General features: G+C 44.4%; 1 protein-coding gene across 1 annotated transcript in view; it reads right to left on the bottom strand.

Annotated features, from left to right (window-relative positions):
* rnf24 (ring finger protein 24) overlaps positions 1-23,001 on the bottom strand; it is a 51,882-nt gene extending 28,881 nt beyond the window's left edge. The window contains exon 1 of the mRNA XM_041843223.2: positions 22,522-23,001. The gene's annotated coding sequence lies outside the window, so the exon portion shown is untranslated. The remainder of the gene's footprint in view (positions 1-22,521) is intronic.
* Between the last annotated feature and the right edge of the window lie 376 nt (positions 23,002-23,377).

The raw sequence follows: 23,377 nt of genomic DNA, 5'->3' as shown, positions 1-23,377 counted from the left end.
AACTAAGGGGCCTAGCCCGAACCATTAAAAACAACCCAAAACCATTATTCATCCTCCACCAAACTTTACAGTTGGCACTATGCAGTCGGGCAGGTGGTGTTCTCCTGGCATCTGCCAAACCAGATTAGTCAGTCAGACTGCCAGATGGTGAAGCGTGATTCATCACTCCAGAGAACACGTTTCCACTGCTCTAACCGACACTTGGCATTGCACATGGTGATCTTAGGCTTGTGTGCGGCTGCTCGGTCATGGAAACCCATTTCATGAAGCTCCCGACGAACAGTTCTTGTGCTGACGTTGTTTCCAGAGGCAGTTTGGAACTTGGTAGTGTGTGTTGCAACCGAGGACAGACGATTTTTATGCAGTATGGGCTTAAGCACTTGAGGGTCCCGTTCTGTGAGCGTGTGTGGCCTACCACCAAGCGGCTGAGCCGTTGTTGCTCCTAGACGTTTCCATTTCACAATAACAGCACTTACAGTTGACTGGGGCAGCACTAGCAGGGCAGAAATTTGAACTGACTTGTTGGAAATGTGGCATCCTATGATGGTGCCACGTTGAAAGTCACTGAGCTCTTTAGTAAGGCCATTCTACTGCCAATGTTTGTCTATGGAGATTGCAATGGCAGTGTGCTCGATTTTACACACCTGTCAGAAACGGGTGTGGCTGAAATAGACGAATCCACAAATTTGAAGGGGTGTCCACATAGTGTACGTATACACTATATATACAAAAGTATGTATGCATGTAGTGCAAGCTGGGGGGGGGGTGTATAGGCTTAACCCTTCCCTCCCCGAAGGCTCTAAGGACCCACCAGCTGTCTGTAGTATCCTACAGTAGGCTAAGTGCAGCGTTTCACCTAACTTGCCCTCCTCTCACACTGAAAAAAACACTACAGTCTCCTCTGACAGCTTTCCACACATCTGCCCTCAAGTGCTGATCCAAGGTCATTTTTACATATAACCCTCAGATGATGAAGGTTAGGCTAGTATAATTGGTAAGCTGATCTTAGATCTAAATCTACAGGCAAATCTTACCTCAATATGGCCTCATTCAACGACTCCTGGTTTATCTAAACAGCTTCTTGATCCACAGCTGAGGGAGGCATTACTATTGTACTACTAATGAAGGATGCCTAAGGAGGCAGGCTGACAGGTCTGAGATCTGTGAGCAGGCCTACTACAGCAGTACTTCCACAGGGCAGCCTGGCTGACAGGTCTGAGATCTGTGCCTGTTGCTCCATAGTTAAGGGGGGCCTAACTCTTTCACTACCTAATGTAGGATGCCTGAGGGGGTCAGGGAGCCTGGCTGGCAGGTCTAAGATCTGTACGTTGCAGAAATTCTCAGAATTCCTCAAAGGAGCTGGGAGGATCTCCCCCGCAAAGGGAGGAACCTAAACAACATTGTATTTTTTTCAAGATCATCTCCCATCTCCTCCAACCCCCCTCACGCTGCTGTAGTAGCTTAGTTCTTGGTCTGGGTGCAATGAATGGCCCAAAAAAACAACAACAAAAAAACAGATAAAGCAACACCTCTCTGCACAACGCCTCTCCCCTATTTGACCTAGATATTGTGCGTATGTATTGACATGAAGAATCTCAAATATAAAATATATTTTGATTTGTTTAACACCTTTTTGGTTACTACATGATTCCATATGTATTATTTTATAGTTTTGATGTCTTCACTATTATTCTACAATGTAAAAAATAGTAAAAATAAAGAAAAACCCTTGAATGAGTAGGTGTCCAAACTACATACATATACAGTGGGGAAAAAGTATTTAGTCAGCCACCAATTGTGCAAGTTCTCCCACTTAAAAAGATGAGAGAGGCCTGTAATTTTCATCATAGGTAAACGTCAACTATGACAGACAAATTGAGAATGTTTTTCTCCAGAAAATCACATTGTAGGATTTTTTAAATAATAATAATAATAATAATAATAATAATCATTACTTTAATTAGGCCTTGCTCAAGGGCACGTCGACATTTTTACTATCTCGATTAACCTTTCGGTTACTGGCACAATCTACCACTAAGCTACCTGCCCATTTATGAATTTATTTGCAAATTATGGTGGAAAATAAGTATTTGGTCACCTACAAACAAGCACGATTTCTGGCTCTCACAGACCTGTAACTTCTTCTTTAAGAGGCTCCTCTGTCCTCCACTCGTTACCTGTATTAATGGCACCTGTTTGAACTTGTTATCAGTATAAAAGACACCTGTCCACAACCTCAAACAGTCACACTCCAAACTCCACTATGGCCAAGACCAAAGAGCTGTCAAAGGACACCAGAAACAAAATTGTAGACCTGCACCAGGCTGGGAAGACTGAATCTGCAATAGGTAAGCAGCTTGGTTTGAAGAAATCAACTGTGGGAGCAATTATTAGGAAAATGGAAGACATACAAGACCACTGATAATCTCCCTCGATCTGGGGCTCCACGCAAGATCTCACCCCGTGGGGGTCAAAATGATCACAAGAACAGTGAGCAAAAATCCCAGAACCACACGGGGGGGACCTAGTGAATGACCTGCAGAGAGCTGGGACCAAAGTAACAAAGCCTACCATCAGTAACACACTACGCCGCCAGGGACTCAAATCCTGCAGTGCCAGACCTGTCCCCCTGCTTAAGCCAGTACATGTCCAGGCCCGTCTGAAGTTTGCTAGAGTGCATTTGGATGATCCAGAAGAGGATTGGGAGAATGTCATTTGGTCAGATGAAACCAAAATAGAACTTTTTGGTAAAAACTCAACTCGTCGTGTTTGGAGGACAAAGAATGCTGAGTTGCATCCAAAGAACACCATACCTACTGTGAAGCATGGGGGTGGAAACATCATGCTTTGGGGCTGTTTTTCTGCAAAGGGACCAGGATGACTGATCCGTGTAAAGGAAAGAATGAATGGGGCCATATATCGTGAGATTCTGAGTGAAAACCTCCTTCCATCAGCAAGGGCAATGAAGATGAAACGTGGCTGGGTCTTTCAGCATGACAATGATCCCAAACACACCGCCCGGGCAACGAAGGAGTGGCTTCGTAAGAAGCATTTCAAGGTCCTGGAGTGGCCTAGCCAGTCTCCAGATCTCAACCCCATAGAAAATCTTTGGAGGGAGTTGAAAGTCTGTGTTGCCCAGCGACAGCCCCAAAACATCACTGCTCCAGAGGAGATCTGCATGGAGGAATGGGCCAAAATACCAGCAACAGTGTGTGAAAACCTTGTGAAGACTTACAGAAAACGTATTGAGTAACTTTTGTTATTGACCAAATACTTATTTTCCACCATAATTTGCAAATAAATTCATAAAAAATCCTAATGTGATTTTCTGGAAAAAAAATTCAGCCTCTCATCTTTTTAAGTGGGAGAACTTGCACAATTGGTGGCTGACTAAATACTTTTTTCCCCCACTGTATATACATACATACACCTAAAGGCAACTATGACGGCTAGTCTAGGGCTACTCGGAGCCATTGGAGTAACACAAAACAATCTATTTAGCCCAGAAGGATAACAATTAGCTCCACTACCGTCTTGTTTGGACTGGGCTTGGCTCACCCTAAGACTAGTTCTGCTGTGGCTCTAGCTGGATCTGGCAGTGGAACTCTCTCCCTCCAAACATTGTTGAGATAAACACATGCACGCACACTCACACACACAAACACACCAGAGCCAGCGCAGGCTTGCTGAGACAAAGGCTGTTTCTGTCCAGGCTGGCAGAGCCACGCGTCGTTATGCAACACCCACCGGGTAAACGCTGTTGGGTGGGTGCCAAGGCCACGGCAGGCAAGCAGCACTCAGATATGATTACTCACTCCTTTATGAAGGCACTGTTATAACTTATCATGACTGAGGTAGACTAGGAGGTGTGTGTGTGTTTAGGTGTGTGGAGGAGCAGTTTGTTTTTACGACTGGTGCTGCTGGTAGTATACTGTGATTTTTTTCAGAGTTTTATGACTGACCGTTGACAGCAAATCGCCCATCTGTTTTTTACACTGATTGACAGGCTAGCTACAAGAGGACTTGAATCCCATAGACCATTTCAGTCCCTGACAAACTGTCCTCGGCCCCTGACCATCATACATTTTTACATTTACATTTTAGTCATTTAGCAGACGCTCTTATCCAGAGCGACTTACAAATTGGTGCATTCACCTTATGATAGCCACATCTCAAAATGGTGGACTTCTTACCACTACATTCCCCAACATCTAGCCTATTACAGTTAGGCACGATTTATGATTGATGTTAAGTTGATTAAATAGTTATCGGTTTTCACTGCACGTGTGGTGACACACATAGGATGTACAGGATTTGATCCAATTGATGTAATATCTGGGGGTGCAGGGCTAGGCCTAAATGTCAACGTAGCAGCTAAGTAGCCTAGCTGCTGTTGAAGTAGGGTGGGTCGGGGTAAGGAGGGGGTTGGGGAACCGGGCAGGGAAGAGAGGATTTTAAAGGTCTCTCTTGGGGATCTCGTCCAAGGTGATTTATAGAATCCCTCCCAGAACCCCTTCCTCCCCTCGTTGTGTCGCAGGCGGCTGTCGACTATCGACCCCCTGCTAATGGACAGTATCAGGATTCGCATAGCTAGATGGTCCCGGGTACACCCCGTCGTCCCAGTAATCCTACCCCGTCGCAGTAAACAACCAACGTCATCCACAAAGGCGCATTTCAGGTGTCACTCAGGGCTGTGTGTTGTCCCGCTATTGAATGGAGCAAAAAATAAGAAAATACTCAAATACACTATTGGGAGTCCCAATTCATCCCTTTTAAATTCTGACACTGACTCTCTTTTCAATTTTGACACTGACTGCCCTCTGAAATACTTTTTTCTTCTTTCATCACTGGGGTTTCTATTTAGGTCTATACAGCAGGATGTCTCCCTGTCTCTAAGCACATCCTTGCAGGAGGTCGAAGAAGCCCAGGAAGTGGAGACCGGTCCAGAGCCTGTGCCTCTCAGTACTGACAGGGAAGGTCATTCACTGAAGGAGCAAACAGACAGACACAGAGAGAGAGAGAGACATTTACTCTCAAATGGGCACTGACAGCTAGGGAGACTACGGTCTACAGCCAGTTACTCTGTGGGGCTGGAACACACAAATGCCTACAAATAAATGCACACGCACACAAACTCACTCACTCCAGGGATCAAGCGACCTCACGACGTGGACCTTTATTCACATTTCCCTTGTTTGTACTGAATCAGGCCACTTTGAGAGGGGAAAAATCCAAAGTACTCTTCACTTGCCTCACACAGTGCCAGAACAAATCCAACTGAACTGACAGTCAGAGACAGGACTATTGACCGTATAAATTACAGAATCTACCGCTTACACACCACTGCCCTCAAAGAAAAGCACCTAAAAGTAAATCAGATCCCATCACAGAAAAGTACCTAAAATGTCCTACAAAAAAAGGACCTAAAAGTTCCCAAGCTCCTACTTCTTCTAATCTCTCATTTACTCAACACTCCATCCACCTCAGACTGGTTCCAATCCCAAATCTATTAGCGCATCTAAAAATACCTCCCATCTAGCCTATCCTCCCTTCAAACTGGAGGGCCCTCTCAGCCAGGCCAGGACACAACAAACCCACAGCTCATGGTTGACTGGAGTGGGCTTGAGGAGGAGAGGGAAATGGGAACATGCTTACAGACTAGCGCAGCTCCAGCAGCAGCCATCCTCTAGCCTTTCTCTGCTCAATATAGGCCGTATATTCTCGCTAACTATGCCAACGCCAGTTCAGCCAAAAGCATTTTAATGAGTGTAACAACAACAAAGGCTTTGCTCTCTCATCGCTCTGTGGTAACGGGTCCGTCCTTACATTACTGTAACCACACTGCTTTGTTAGCCGTGGGGTTGTTCGCATTTCAACACGTCGGTCTGGCCTCTCTCAGAGGAGACTTATACAAGGCTCACAGAGGATGATAAAGCTGTAAAAATAGACTGGGAAAGCAGACAGAGAAAGAACACCACTCACTCTGCCATGTGAGAAGCTGAGAACTGATAGGCTAATAGCTAGCCTAAGTAACAGCCATCAAACATGACTCTCATAATGACACAGAGTGATTTAAGGTGAGATAACGACAAGCCAAAAAAGGCTTTGGTTGTTGGCTCTTTGTTCCAAGGGCTAACATTGGAGAAGCTATGTAGCCTAAGCTCTTTGTGAGGTTAGATAAGGTGAGGGCTCTCTCTCTTTGGCAAGGTTCTTAACCTTTTGTAAAGAAGAAATATAATAAAGACGGGTTATTTTTAGTCTTCAAGGCTTGCAGTGTCTTTCAGTGTTCATTCCATCTTGAATGAAATTACATGCTTGAATTATTTATTTAGACTAAACTCATTTGCTGACATTTCCCCGAAAACCAGCAGACACAGAACATTTCGATGATAGGACCTCTGACGTAGACGATACAGAAGGTTGTAGTTAAGCAGAGACGTTTTTCGAAAGATTCCTTGAGTGCTGCGGCCTTCAGCCTTCTGCAAATGGGCTGCAATTTTGAACAAGTGAGGTATCAAATGACACAACCAACATCCTCTTCCCACAAGCCCCAGAACAGCTCAATGGTTACAACTAGTGCGTATTCTTCCACAGGGCTTTTCTTACAGTCATTTACTCTTCTAGACCTTCATCTACTCCCCTTCTCCAGCTTGTCCTGGGTGTCCTCAAAAGGTTACAGCAGTGGAGATTCCTGCTGGACGGTGAAAGTAAAGCCGGTTCCGGTTTGAAGATAAATTCTTTGCCCTCTGTGTGATCCCATCTTACATGGATTTCAATAAGCCCTCCAACGTGGCTTGAGAGAAGTCTTTGACCATGTTTCATACTGAGATTGCACATTTGCAATTTGGCTATAGTAAGGTATGGGGTTACTGAAGCGATTTGGTTCAACTAAATAGTCTAAACGAATGTTCAAACGATTCAAATGTATTTGGCTAAGCACCATAAAACCACAGTATGCGATTCAGAGGTGTTGCATAGGAAGTGAGACATGCCTTGTGTTTGCACACACACACAAAAAAAAAAAAAAAACACTGGAGTGCCTCTCAGCCATTGCCCAGCAGCCACAGGATTGTTCACAAATCATCTAAAGGGGAAACAGATGGGCCAAAACACTTCTTAACCCAAACAATGCCTAGCCTAGCTAATGCCAACACATACAGTAGCCAAAGCCTAGTTAATGCCAAATTGGTTTTCAATAAAACTAGCCTGCTTTATTGATCACAATTTAGTCTAGTCAGATAACACTGAAGGATATGACCAATTCCAAAGCCTTGACCTGAGCAAAAGTCCCAATATTCACACAGTGGATTGCCTACACAAATACACATGCAAAGAGGGTCCTTTTCTTATGTCACTGACTGAACAGTGAAGTCCCAGTCAGACATGTTTTGGGTGCGGGGAAACAAGAACGTTTATAACACCACCACTGAGGGAAGGCTGTTTCACTAGTTAAAGTAGTGTTTCTCAAACATGTCCTTGGGCGCCTTGACAGTTTCCCACATTTGATCTATTCTACCACTTCCACACCTGATCCAACTAGTGTAGGGCTTGATAATGATGACTTGTTGACCAGCTGAATCAGGTGTGTTCGTACTGGAATAGATTGAATATGTGGATCGCCTGAGGTTCCCAGGACGAGGACAAGTATGAGAAACACTTGACTAGAGTCTGCCCAGGGATAAGGGATCTGTTTACCCTGGCTGGGACTGGGTGACCTCAGGGTGAGGCCTCAGTAGTTTTCCCCTCGTTGCCTCCATGCATTTGTCACATGGCTCTGCACGCTGGTTCCTGGATTGCACCAGAGTAACCGCCCACATGGTAGGAAGTTAGGTGCCATGTGGGAGTCTGGGGATTATTGGGCAAGTTCATTTCCTTATTTTTGGAGGGTAGTGGTGGTATACGTGGGTGGCGTTTACTGGCAAGCTGTACCATTTAAACTGTTGATTATCTCCACATTGCAGGTATTCAATTAATACGGTGTGACGTCACGAGAGGCTACACAGCTTTCAGCGGGATTGCTCAAGTAGTGCAAGGAGACAAGGTTCAAACAAAACAAGGATTTTATTATAGGTCTTGGGAAATTAACGAAAATATAACAAAATTCTGTTCTCTTGTGGCTCTTTAAGGGTTAACAGTTCAGGGATGTCTCTTCCACATCCAGAATCATAATTCTCACTCGCTCAGATAACTTTTCCCCAGCCTTACTGTAGTCCACGTTGCAGCTAGTGGCCAACCCAGCAAAAAGTCCTTCCAAAAGTCTCTCACGTATTTCCACAGGTGCATATATCCAAAGGTGAGTATTTCCCAAAGGTAAGTATCTCCAAATCCTTATATTCCTCATGGAAGTGGACGTGCAGCACTCTTGTCCTCCAGAGAGCCCAGGTTGGAGACTGTGTCTCTTCACCCCCCCCCTCAGTGTGTCTCTTCCCTTCCCAAACCTTCAGCTCATCAGCTCCTCATTTGTTTCAGCTGCGTGGGAAGATTGGCCATAGAGGGGTGGAGTTCCCGACCATACCAGCAGATGGAGCCATAGCTGTCTGGGTTTGCAGCCACCTCAGGGGGATGTAACGTCCCTCCAGGACACAGCCTCTCGTGACATCACACATCCCCCTCCTCGGGACCGACGTCCTCGTCGGGTAAAGGCAGCGAAGAAGGCATCACGCCGGGAGAGGGCGTCCGCATTGCCGTGGTGCTTGCCAGACTGCTCTCTCTTCAACTCCTCCAACTCTAGGACCAGGGACTCAGCCTCCTGTTGTCTCTCCTTGAGTTTCTTACTGAACGCATCAGCCTTGGTTTTAGCAGAGTTTAGCTTCTGTTGAGCAGCTTTCAGTTCCTTCTCTCTCTCTGCCTCCGCATTCTTCATCTTGTTCTCCAACACCTTGTACTTCTCCTCTGCCTTCTTCTGGACCTCCTTACTACTGCGCAGGGTCTCCTCACACTCCTCGATGGTCCTGCGCAGCCTCTCCAGCTCCTCCTGTTGCTTAGGGAAGGAGCTCTGTTGGAGTTTAGCCTGGAGGATATCTAACTCTTCTGTCTTCATGTCTAACTGTTGCTTTAACAAACGATACCTCTCAGCGGTCCCCTTCAGACCAGACAGTTCTTTGTCCCGATTCTGTAGCTCCGTCTCTGTGTCGGTCTGGGCACCTGCCATCCCTATCAGAGCCCGGGCGGGAGTGAGTAACTCGGAGGATTGCACCGGAGCCTTCCCAGGATGAGTCTTGCCTCTCCGTTTCCGAGGTACTCGGGTTATCCTCTCCTGAGACTCTCTCCAGAGTGGGTAAAAGGCTGGGCAGTCTCGTCCAATTAGGACAGGGACGGGGAGGGAATCAACCACCCCCGCCGTCGTGTGTATGGTTCCCCGTGTGCTGGTCATTGTAAGTTCAGTAATGGGGTATTCTCTGGTGTCCCCATGGACACAGGAAACTGGGAGGACTTTCCCCGGGTCAGACACGTTGGGCCCACCAAATCCCTTACGCACCAGGGTGGCCCGGCTACCAGAATCCAGTAAGGCCTCCACATCATGGTGATTCACAGTTACCGGGCAGGTGGGGGTCGATCTGGGCCGCCATCTACGACTCCCAAGAGCGAGGCAAAACGGTGTGTGGGTGCTGAGCTGGAGGACTCCGCAGTGGGCATAGGTTCATCGGCTGGTTTCCCACACTGCCAGGAGATATGTCCCATCTCCCCACACCGGTAACACTGTCGAGTTTCCCCCTCCTGGTGTACTCTTCTTGGACCCGCCTGGTTTCTGGCTCCCCCCTGGAGCCGGGATAAGTCCTGACGTGGCTGGGTTCGAGACCTTGGGGGTCCTTTGGACGGGTTCTTCCCATTTGTGGTGGGGCCGCCCTCCTGGGGTCTTTTCGGGAAGCCTTCAGCATCTCCGCTGTGGCCTGGTACTTTTCCACAGCTTCCACGGTCAGATCAGCCGTGGTCAAGGCCTGTTGACTGATGAACCGTTTTGCCTCATAAGGCAGGGCGCGTAGGTAACGATCCACCACAACGGCCTCCACCACCGCCGCTGCTGTATTCCTCTGCGGATCCAGCCATTTCCTTGCGATTCGGACAAGTTCATGCATCTGCGCCCGAGGAGGTTGGTCTGGTTGGAAGGTCCAGCTGTGAAAGCGCTGGGCCATACCAAACTTTGTGAGTCCATATCTGCTGAGGATCTCAGACTTCAGGGCATCATAGTCAGTAACCTGGTCAGGGCCCAGGTCCCGGACAGCATTCAGCGATTCCCCGGTTAGAAAGGGGGCTAACAGACCAACCCACTGTTGCTTGGGCCAGGCTTCCCTAGTGGCCGTGGCCTCAAATGCATGCAGGTATGCCTCAATGTCATCGGTAGCTCCCATCTTAGATATAAAGTCACTTGCCTTTATTGGGCGGGTATTTTGGACAACCCTCTGTCTCTGCAACTGCAATTCCTCTGCCTTCAGAAGGTTGGCTTTCTTTTGCTCCTCCAAGAGAGCCACGTTTGCTTGCATCTGGGCGTGCTGGCCAGCAACAAGGGCTTTCAATATGTCCTCCATTTCAGTCGGCGGGAGCCTACGGCCAACTTGGAAAACTGGGTGATCAAACCTTCGGTATCCTCCTCTGACATGCACTATTAACGCTTGAGCGTGCCCGTATTCTCCACCATCTGTGACGTCACGAGAGGCTACACAGCTTTCAGCGGGATTGCTCAAGTAGTGCAAGGAGACAAGGTTCAAACAAAACAAGGATTTTATTATAGGTCTTGGGAAATTAACGAAAATATAACAAAATTCTGTTCTCTTGTGGCTCTTTAAGGGTTAACAGTTCAGGGATGTCTCTTCCACATCCAGAATCATAATTCTCACTCGCTCAGATAACTTTTCCCCAGCCTTACTGTAGTCCACGTTGCAGCTAGTGGCCAACCCAGCAAAAAGTCCTTCCAAAAGTCTCTCACGTATTTCCACAGGTGCATATATCCAAAGGTGAGTATTTCCCAAAGGTAAGTATCTCCAAATCCTTATATTCCTCATGGAAGTGGACGTGCAGCACTCTTGTCCTCCAGAGAGCCCAGGTTGGAGACTGTGTCTCTTCACCCCCCACACCCTCCCTCAGTGTGTCTCTTCCCTTCCCAAACCTTCAGCTCATCAGCTCCTCATTTGTTTCAGCTGCGTGGGAAGATTGGCCATAGAGGGGTGGAGTTCCCGACCATACCAGCAGATGGAGCCATAGCTGTCTGGGTTTGCAGCCACCTCAGGGGGATGTAACGTCCCTCCAGGACACAGCCTCTCGTGACATCACAACGGCCATGAAGGAGCTATCTTTAGTGTGCATTCCCCCCCCCCCAGCAATAAATGTAATGGCTCAATTTGACACAAGTGTTGAAAAATCATTGCTTTCATACCTCAATCTGTCCGAATACTCCACAACCCGACATACCCTTTGAAAGGCTCTAACCAAATTACCCTCCTTTTCTCCCTTGCATAACCCGTGGCTTTCTCAAATCACATTACAAGCCGGCATGGGGCCGTAATACCATATCCACTCTGAGCCGTGCCGTTCCGGCAAACTAAGGAACCCCAGAACAGAGCACATGGCCTTACACTGGACCTAAAATTAGAGTTGCCTGGAAGTCCCTCCCACCAGATAGCCAGCCAAGTAGATAGTCAGAAAGTGAAAGAAGAACCCTCTTTGCATCGTTCCAGTAGTTTTCCATTGCATTGGGCAGGGCCTAATACTAAGTAATAGGAATTGTCCAAAGCGGGGTAAGTAAGTGACTTATCTAGACACAGCATCCATTTTCCAACCCCCCCATGGTCAATAACCTGAATGTGACATTCAGACAAAACACATTGAGCTGGGGGTTTTCCTGAAGATCTCTTACAGAATGTTTGATCAATACTAGTGTTGCTGGAGGACAAATCACATGTCCTGATGATGACCAACTTAACCTTTGAACCTCCACCCACAGATTCATTTTAGAGGAATTCTTCTCCGTCGCAACAGCATTATCCGGGATTTAAGGGAAATTGACTGTCACTACTGCATGACTAGGAAGCACAAGATCACAAAATGTTTTCATTTGTATTCGTTAAGGTATCCTATTGTAAAAGGTCTTCATGGTGGTTAGAATGCACTCAATGGAGGAAGAGATTCACCAAACAATCACACTTTCGGTAGGCCTAATGACAAAACATGGTAGGTTGATACATTATCAGCAATCAAAAAGTCACTACAGTAGTTCACTAACTATCATAGACAGTACTGCAACATGTTCACTCTAAATCAGGCTTTCACCCTCTTTGTTGAGGATTACATTTTCCTTGAGAAATCAAGGAGAGCCAAAATTCCTCTTAGTTAAACACCAGTTTTTTTTAGCTTTGGTTCAGAACACATGCTTTTGTATGACATTATTTCCCCCCTCCCTCTCTCTTTTGTATTAAAATAGCTGACTGTTTGTAGTGTTTAGCAACACCACCAGCCAATTTACAGAGGGCTTGTGGCGAGCCCCCCGCACCCGAAACAAAGGCCGCTATCTGATTCTGAAGTGGAAATTTCCACTGGCAGCTACAGCCAGCCATGAGTTGAAACTTAATATGCCAAAGGGCAACACCAAACCAGAGGCCTCGAGCAGAAGACAGAGCTCCATACGCGGCAGCAGGCAGGCAGGCTTGGGGCTGTTCAAAACGCTGCCCGTCACGACTCACCACACACACACACATCAGTCAGCTATTGTTTAATTGAGCTTGTAGCCCAAATTCCCAAAATGGGGTTGTAGCATTATCAGGGCTTTAGAAGTAATTGGAATCACAGCTTAGGCTAAAAGTATATGTAATTGTTCCTAGTCATTGTGACAACAGTGGTGAGCTAATCTGCGAACCGACCCAGTCAAGTCAGCCCTAATGCAGAAGACTCACAAAGTTTACCACGGGATACAACCTATACATCCATCAATTACGCCCTTTCTAAAGGGGGTATGAAAACCTTAGAAAAACTCCACTTTGTTCTCTATAGGCCAGCGGGACAATATTGGTGATTGGTTTTGTTCACCGAGGGGGATCGACACTGCAATAGCGTTAAATAGGCTTCCCAGTGATTCGGGGAGAAAACATAACAGCGCTGTTCCCTCAGGGGCTGAAATATGTATTTCGAAAAAAAGAATGCTTGTTTTTCTGCACAGTTGATGCCAAGTTCTGCAATAAACTAGGTCAGACTGTAACTTTAGTTCCAGAGATGGAGATGTGGTGGCGGAGGGTAGAGAATGCGCTTCAATAGTAGCAAACAAGGTCAACTTCAGGGATGTTCCTGTCAATGAAATACTTGGGCGGGCCGCCTTAGCGTTTTTTTTTTGTGCCGCTGTATTAGAAAAATAAAATAAATATATATTTTTTTTTAAACGACTAAACCCAGATAAAGTATGTAGAAACAATAAATGGATCTATATATATTTTTTGAATCTTTGAGAACTAACAAATCACCAAAATAAAAGCTAGACAGTCAGGGAGAATTGAAAATGACGAAAACAATTAATTTAGCAGTATTGACCGTGGCCATGGCAAAGTGCATAGAATTGCAGGAAATTTGCTTTAAAACGGACACATTTTCTGTCAGTTCCATGGCAAAATGTGCAGAATTACAGAAAATGTGCTTTAAAACTGCAAAAAGTACTCAGCTCCATGGAGAAATTAGTAGAATTACAGGAAATTGGCAGAAAATGTTCTCTACATCGCCAAGATGTTCTCTAAAATTCAGCCGTGCCGACTGTGCCCATTGCCATGCCCGCTTTCTAAGATGATTGACGAGAAAAGTATCGTCCAACCCATCGGGTATCTCACTGTACCCTCATATGCCATGTCTTGAAATATACAGACAGACGGATTAAAAGTAGGCCCAAATGTACATATTTCTGACAGCCAACTATAACTTTTGGACTCCAACTATAACGACAACATGACTCTGCTGTTGTGCTGTAGAATTTGTGAATTGTCTCGTAATATATTCTATACATTAGTTTATACTGGATTAAGCGTACATTTTTGTTAACTATTTCGTTAGTTATGTTCCAACATTCCCTCCATCTTGTGCCAATATCAGTTCTTTTAAGTCTTGTTCCAATAGTTTCTATTTTATTCTAAGAGATTGTCAGTTGGATAGGCTCTCTGCAAAGTTGTGTATATCTTACCTATCATATGACTATCCTTTTCTGACTCAAATAGGATTCCCTTAAGATTGCGCTGATGTCCAAAAGATTTCATATCTACATTTCTTGATATGAAACTTTCAAGTTGCATGTGTTTAAATAGACATTGGTCAGTCCAAAATTGCTTTTTAATTCTGTCATGGAAATAACTTTATTTCCTTTCACCAAGTCCTTTACGGTTTCTATGCCTTTAGTCTTCCATGTGGACCAATTTATCGGTGAATTCTGAAAAGCTATCCAAGGAATGTGTTTTTAATTACACTGTATCCAAAGCCAGCATTCACAATAACATAGGCCTATGTCTAAGATTATGCTACTGTTTCTATAGCCTATCTTTCATAGATGGCATTGAATCAATGGAACACAGACATGTTGTCATTGCCTCTCTATTTGGTATCAGATGTCAGGATACTGAGGGCAGATGCCCCAATTCCCAGAACTAAACCAGGGAATCTTCCAAGTGGGTCACATCAACAGACCAATGCATTCTTAGAGATAGCAAAGGTCAGTTGGTTTTGGGAAAACATTGCTAGAGTGACTTTGAGTAGAAACCTTGCAACACCAGAACCAAGGCTGTTGAAACCATAGACCACTGTACTGTGTTCTTCAGGGGCCTTCTTGACCCTCTCAGATTAGGAGTGCTGATCTAGGATCAGGACCCTTTAGGGCTGGGAATTGCCAGGGACCTAAAGTTACGATATTATCATGACACTTTGGTGCTGAAACGATATGTATTGCAATTCTCACGATTCTATATGTCCTGCGATTCAATACTGTGATTCTATTGCGATTCGATGTTCCAAACATATTGCTCACCATATGTCTGCTGCGGAGGGACAAGAGAGAGCCATGAGAAAACACATTTTGATCAGTCATGGAAATAAAAGTGCTGAAAACAAATTGGCTCCCTTTTAAAAAGAAGATTGAGAAAAAGTTATGAAGGAAAACTACTGCGTTCTGGTGCAGGTACAGCCAACTAGCGCAAACATAATATTGTCAAAACGATACATCGATATGAAACTATCTATCCCCCCCCCATCACTAGGACCCATGATCTAGGATCAGGTCCTATTCATTAGAATGGAAGGCAAAACTGATCCTAGATCAACACTCCTACTCTGAGATGCGTGCCCTCTGTAGCTCAGCTGGTAGAGCACGGCGCTTGTAACGCCAAGGTAGTGGGTTCGATCCCCGGGACCACCCATACACAAAAAAAACAAATTATGCATGCATGACTGTAAGTCGCTTTGGATAAAAGCGTCTGCTAAATGGAATATTATTTATTTATTATTATTTATGCTTTATGAATACAGGACCAGAACTGCATGGCAGACAGTCTAAATTCCCTGCGTGTAAGCCAGGCAGCAGGATTAATCTTCTAACCCCTGATCCAGGGCAACAGTGTTGCTCCTGCGGCTAATTAATCCACTTTACCCAGAGGGCTGATCTTGGGCTGTACTGTGAGGAAAGCCTCACTGACACCGACTCGTATTCAATGGCTTTAGAGCCAGATGAGCAAGAGACAGAGGCACATCTTGAGGTGGGACACTGGCTGCATGTCTTGAGGTGGGACACTGACCTGGCTGCATGACAGACATTGGTAGTGTATTTATTAGAGGCAGGTGAGATGCAAAAAAATAGCACAGCACCCACCTTCATGACTGCCATTGGTCGTAGCATTAGCCAATTATTAGCCACAACAGGCTTTCATATCTGTAGTTTTTGTGAGAAAATGATAATGACAGGTGATATAGAGCCATAGGGTCCACATGTCTACTTCAAAACGAAAATAAGGCATTTTTCAGACCTTTCTGCATTTATTTCTCTCACACCCTCTCCCTCCCAGTCAAACACTTCTCTCCACCTCTCCCTCCTTTTAGCTTTGCTCGTTCTTCTTCGGTGGGTTCAGACTGTAACACAAGCTGGTACAAACAAGCGGGGAAATGACACGCAGCTGCTGCATGTAGCCCCCCTCCTCCCATCCAGCACTAGGACATAAACATGGGACATTTTTAAAACAGCCCTACTTTTTGGTGGTGGCCCCTGCTTTCGCACCTTACCCCCATTCACATGGTTTACACATCCTGTTTAGGCATCTGCCCACCTGCATACTCACACATAATCATTAACTGACCATTGGGTGACTCATTCAAAGCCAGGGGATCAAACTCTCATGTTTCTAAATTGAGTTTAAACAGGTCACTCAGGCCGCAACCCAGCCACCTATCGACTATATTTGAACATTTTCTAACTTTTAGGCTAAACGTGGGCTACTTTTCATCCCAATTAGCCTACTATGTTAGTTCGTAGATATAGACTTTTTGTTTGAGGACATCATTCACCAAATCATGTGGGTCAGATTCAGTGAACACAATACTAGGCTTATGTAGATGTTCTGCTAATAGTCTACATGCTTTACATTTCATAAGATGATAGAAAGAAGAGCCATGCCCTGCCCTGCTGAAAACAGTCCGTGTCGCTAAATAAAACCTGTGGTCATGTGACGAGTGAGTGGGCAGACCAGGACCGGACAACAACTTGGCAGTACCTGGCAAAGCCAAACACAAACCCAACACAACACAAAGACTCAATATCAATGCTTTTGGTGTCGGAACTTCTGCATATAGTATATCATTAACGTGATCGGAAGAGTCAAGCTCCTATTATACAAAAACAAAAGAACGAGACAAGAATGGATATAAACATGGCATATCAAAATCTCTACTCCTAAGAATAGTTGCACATGTGCACGCACGCACACACCACCGAACTCGTGGGATAGAAATTATTACCTAATTGATTACCCATGGTGGATAGATGGCACTGAATAGGACATGACACAATCAAGGTCTAATGAAGCAAAGCCCTGGTTCAGCAGCACTCTCAAAGGCCTGACCACCTTGTCCTTGAGCATCGTCCAGATGTTGGCATACACAGCAAGCCACTGACTTGCACAAATGACAACGAAAACGAGCCCTAAGAAAGCTAAAATGGAAATTAATTAGATGTTCACATTTTCAACACCATCGTTTAGGCCTACGCTTAATCAGGATTAGGCTACAAGACAACACTGTGAGGAAATGAGTGTTTTGATGTAGGCCTGTAGCCTAGGCCCTAATTGTGTTTGAGCTTGCACACCAAGGGACCTCCTCGCTACAATTCCATCACAACGAGAACATTCCAACATGTCAAATAAGTTTAGGCTAGTACTTCCTGAAATACATTTGACATTTTAGTAATTTAGCAGACCCTCTTATTCAGAGCGAATTACAGGAGCAATTAGGGTTAAGTGCCTGGCTCAGGGGCACAGACAGATTTTTTACCTAGTCGGCTCTGGGATTCGAACCAGCGTCCTTTCGGTTACTGGCCCAACACTCTTAACCGCTAGGTTACCTGCGGCCCTGACAAGACAGACGAATGACAAGAGACCGACGACATCAGACAAAACTATGTCTCAGAACAGAAGTCACATCTGAGGCACATGGCATAATACTATTGCACGTTCATTGGTCAATACTACCCAGCACTAAGCCAAGCCAGGGGATGTGTGTGTATGTGAGTGAGTGAGTGACTGTGAGAGTGAAAGAGAGGGACCCTTCATTCCTTGGGGCTGATTTCATTGTCCGACTGCTATAAAATGCCTATGAGATGACTGCCTCACATCTGTGGCTGCTTAACTGTTAAGTAAGCTCGGTTGCAACACAAAAGGAAAGGGAAATCTGTGTGATGACTGCGGTGCATCATGTGTACGATGACAGATAGGATGCTAAATGGTCACACTTATTAAGCTGGTGCCCAACTTCCTTGTTTACGACTGGAGAATGGAGTTACCCAACTGAAGTCAAGGATGTTGTGTCTATTGTTTCTCCACTCCGTTGAATTGCGTACAGTCAAGATTAGGGATGGGCATGAGTAATCGCATACTTGAACTAACGTCAAATCTCGATCTTTAACCAGAGATAAAAAATAATAATAATACTGTAAAACTATTAGGTGGAATGTGCTTTATGGCTGCCCGAACAGGCAAGTGAAAAGACAACGTTAATTTGCTTTGACTCTAGTGTTCCATTTGTACAAAAAAGAAACCAAGCCAAGCATCACACAGTTCTTCTCCCTAAATTCTCTTTCCCCTCTGTGTCTCACTCACTCAATTGCGTTCCGACCGCTCCCCTCCACACACTCGTGCTGAGTGCACACACAAGTTCCCGTCAGGCCTACAGAAATACCTATAAAAATTTATCTAACTGATGGGATACACAAGCTACATTCCTTGCCAAATGACGACAGTTTTATCACAAATTCAAAATGGACTGGTTGATTGAAGTAAGAAAATACGCGTTCCAACAATGAGCTGCAGTTTTTAAATAATTGCACCCCGTCTATTTTCCGCTTAGGCTAATTTGCGAACTGCTAGTGTATTTTAATATTGGTTTGCCTAGGCTATAACCCCCCTAAACATAGTTAAAGACAAAGAGCGTATTTTCATCAGAATCCTTAAGCATAGGCCTACTCACCAAACAGATGTCGCGGCGGTAATTCATCACCATGCAACGCAGTGTTCAATGTGGAATTGTTAATCCATTTTGAAAATGCCAAAAAACAGGCAGAATAAACTAAATTGAACATCTGTCTGTATATCGTAAATAAGACAGATTTTGGTTTGTAACCCTAAAAATAATTGCTTTCAACTCGCCAAATTGAGTCCTGTTTCTGAGAACAGTTCCAGACACGAGACGCACATCACTTCGCACTGGCAAATGTTATATTTTATTCTGTTATATTACATCATGGTTTTTTAAACTATAAAATAGATGTCTTGACTGTGACAAGGGCTCTTGAAATAAGAGCGTCTTGTCTGCTAAATGAACACTATATAATATAACCAGTTGATATTACAGTTTCAATCAATTAATCTTAAATGGCACTTGCTTTTTTATTGGCTGAATATCGGCCAGTTTATTAGGTACACCATCTCGTTCACGAAAATGGATCACTCCTACAGACAGTGAGTCACGTGGCCGTGGCATGCTATATAAAGCAGGCAGACAGGCGTCCAGTTACTGTTCGACTGAACATAAGAATGGGCAAAACGAGTGACCTAAGTGACTTTGAGCGTGTTATGATCGTCAGTGCCAGGCGCACTGGATCCAGTATCTCAGAAACGGCCGCCCTCCTGGGCTTTTCACGCACGACAGTCTAGGATTTACAGAGACAAACAAAAAACATCCAGTCAGCGGTAGTCCTGTGGGCGAAAACAGCTTGTTGATGAGAGAGGTCAAAGGAGAATGGCAAGAATCGTGCAAACTAACAGGCGGGCCACAAACAGACAAATAATGGCGCAGTACAACAGTGGTGTGCAGAGCGGCATCTCGGAATGCCCAACTCGTTGATCCTTGTCACGGATGGACTATTGCAGCAGACGACCACACCGGGTTCCACTCCTATCAGCTAAAAACAAGAAGCAGCAGCTCCAGTGGGCAAGCGATCACTGGTCAACTGAGGAGTGGAAAGACATTGCCTGGAACATGACAGCGAGTTCAGTTTACTTGAGTGACCTGCGGAGTCCCCAGACATCAACCCAATAAAGCATAATTGGGATGAGATGGAACGGGCTGTTGTCAGCATGAATGTACCGCAGCCAATCTGCAGCAACTGCGTGATGCCATCGCGTCAGCATGGACCAACATCCCTGTAGAACGTTTCTGACACCTTGATGAATGGCCTGAAGAATTCAGGCTGTTCTGAAAGCAAAGGGAGGTCCGATCCGGTACTAGATGGGTGTACCTAATAAACTGGCTGTTGAGTGTATATGGGGCAATTTAGCAATTAGGATTTGTTATCTGTAATGGTTATGATAAATTAGGCATTGTATATAGATAAATGCGCAAATGTATGTCCAGTGCGGGCCTCCATTTGAGTACTCAAAAAATACATAATATGAGTACTCGAACACTCAAAAAATGTAATATGCCCATCCTTAGTCAAGATATGACGTTGATGCTGACACTGCTTAGTGCCTATACCCTCATGGGAAAGTTGAAGACCAGTTTGTCAGCATACTGCACCAACTCTGATAAGTCTCTTGTCTGACTCAAAAAAATGATGGTGCAACACTAACAAATGTAATAGTATTTTATAACAAATGAGCTTTCTCCCATGTTGAATACGGTCGGTGTCCGCGGTTCTGAAACATAATCTTCAGTGCACCGTAGAATTGGCGCCTTTCCCTATGTTGCTATGTGCATAATAGCAAAATTAACCAGCATATTATGTATTTCTGTATAGACAGGAGTAAGGTAATTAAGCTATATAATTTTGGCAATTCAATTTACTTTAGGGAAAACTTAGCTTTCCCTAGCCTTATGGACACGCCACCTATGCCTTTTAATCTGGCATAAACACAACCAGTCATGATGTTTTCATCTGATTGTCAAACAATTAATCATTCGTTCACACACAAAATAATTTCAGCATCCAAACCCGCAATTTGATGAATGAAAGAGACATCAGTCACAAAACACCTACGTGTAATGAAATTCTGCGGTTGTCATTAGGCTTACACTTGTAGCCTGAATTGATGCATCCACTGTTGTCCGCGCATGACTCATGACTCATCTCCGCCTTGACAAAATGTAAGTGTTCTCCTCAAACCACAATGCAATTTGGAGTTTATACCACCCAGTTTCCAGTCAATTCGCTAATTTTTCATGCGGCTGACATGAAGTCATGTTAAATAATGGTGTAATAGCCTATAGTTTTTTAGGCATGTTGTATTAATTGTGATAGGCTCACGTTTTACCGGTACGGTGTACCCCCACTATTTATTTGGGTGGCCATGTGGCGTCACATTCCTATGGCTTTAGAGTCCTTAGTCATGTTCATTAGGCGCCAAACGGAAGGAAACAGGATTTGTCCAATGAGAAACACTCATTCATTTTCAGTTGCAAAACGTTTCAAACCTTTTTCGGTTCTGTGCCCTAATGAACATGCACCTTTGATTTCATATTTGTGGAGGACTCCTTGAGAGAAATTATGCAGTTGACCCTCTACTCTGACTCTCAGAGGGTGGGTGTTCTTTCCATTGTTCATTCGTCCCTCAGCAGGCAAGATGTAGAAAAGGCTAACTGACATCTTTGGACATTGTGCACAATAACAAGTCCCTGATTCCTTCTTAATAGCCTGTCCCATGGGGGGGGGGCACCTTGTGTGCACAACAAAACACTTGGTTTACAGTGGAACTGTATGCATGAGATTGAGGTATGGAAATTGCTGTGAAAAAATAATAATTTCACAAGGGACTGAATCTGAGGCACAGAGAATACAGTTAGGCCTTTATGGCTTTAGCTATTCAACCATCTGTGTGCACATGGCATGACACATGCAGAGCATCTTGAGTCAGAAGCCAGTGAAGTCTATAGCAGGTTTATAGCATCATATAGCCATAACAGTTTTATGTTGACCCCTGGAAGAGTAGCTGCTGCATGTGCAGTAGCTAATGGCTATCCTCAAAATAAAATAAACAGCAGTCTGTGCCGGGCAGGTAAGGGTTAATGCATTACCTAAACCCTTTCTTCCCATCAATCTGATGACACTAACCCTGTAATGCTATGCAATTATGTGCAACAATTTAGCCTAGGTCAAGAGGGAAGAAAATAATTTCGCTATTGGTTATGGTGCTGTCTGGCGTTACTATTTTGTTTATATAGCACTTTACTAAGCACATGCATTGTCGAGAAAAAGCCAGCCAACAGCACTTCGAATAGGAGCATGTCTAGAACGTTCTATTGTGAGTGCTAATTTAGTAACTTCACTTTCAAGTTTTTCTGAACCAAGACCAAATGCGTTTTAAAAGTGAAACTGCATAGAAAATGCACAATTCGCATATCAGTCTGTCTGATATAACGTTACAAATTATTCAATAAGCAGTTTATAATAATAATAATAATAATAATAATAAGTTTATCACGAGCGATTGATTTCCACAGCACGAGCTTGGCCTAACGAGTATTACACTTGCTTATCAACAACTTTGATTGTATCGACTTATACAATATTGACGTTAGTTCCACATTTTACTATGTTATTATGCAAACATTATCCAATTTTAGCTAACGAGAGGTACGCAAAGGCACAGCTGATGATAATGGGCCTAAATACATTTTGCTTGTCCATCGTCAGCTAAAAAAGGTCGTATTTGTAACAATCGATGAAACAATGGTTTAGGTTGAATCCCTATCATGTATACATCAGACAAGTAAACTAGCTAGATTTTTACAACGATACCCCAACTGGAACCACGCCTATTAATATACAAACCTGTATACAGTCAAAATACAAAATATTAAGACACTTACCAATCAATACCGTCCTCGATATCTGCTCGTCTCTTCTTCACCAATACCAATAAAACAAACAAAAACTCTTCACGTCAGATAACTAGCTACAGTAACGTTATCTACACAAATGTCTAATCTACACGGGATAGGCTACAACCCATGCAAAGCGTCTTCATTCAACTCGCGATGTTGGTGGTTTGCTCGATATTGGCTTGCTGGCTAGCTAGCTATGTAGCAATATTTATCAACACTGTAACAGAAAACTGCGAAGCGGACATAACGATAAATGAAACCGATTAAAAAGTCAATAACTGCTCCTCAGACGACTATCTATGTTGATTTCCAGGTGGACAATATTTTCGTGGACAATTTTGAAAGGTTCTTCAAGCAGGTAGTGCACGTAATCGCTCTTCCTACCCCCTTTAACGGAGACAGAGTCGTGTACGCGGGGATTGCTGTGTTCTTGATGGAAGGAGGGAGGCAGGGGGGTGGATGCATTGCCCACGTAGTGTGCTGTGTGTATTCCTGGCTGGCATTAGAGATTGGAGAACTCTCCCAATCTGCCTGGCTGGCGTCGGGGTTGAAGATTTTTGACATGATGATGATGATGATGATGATGACCACCTGGGGGGAAATGCATGCATGCAATCACATGCAGACTATTTTATTATAGAGATGAATCGATCATAGTATGTTTGTTATTTACATTATTTATTTAGTCACCCACTTATTGACTGCACATTAACAATGTCATCATTACAATGTGAGATGTAGCTGAGAGTAGATAGACATCTAATGAAGATATGGCAGACAGGGATCTCACAGTCTCAGTGAATGAGCTGAGATAGTGGTGAAGATATCACAACCTGATATT

Source organism: Coregonus clupeaformis, chromosome 24 (genome assembly GCF_020615455.1).
Source record: "Coregonus clupeaformis isolate EN_2021a chromosome 24, ASM2061545v1, whole genome shotgun sequence".
Taxonomy (NCBI): domain Eukaryota; kingdom Metazoa; phylum Chordata; class Actinopteri; order Salmoniformes; family Salmonidae; genus Coregonus; species Coregonus clupeaformis.
This window is presented reverse-complemented; position numbering and strand designations above follow the sequence as displayed.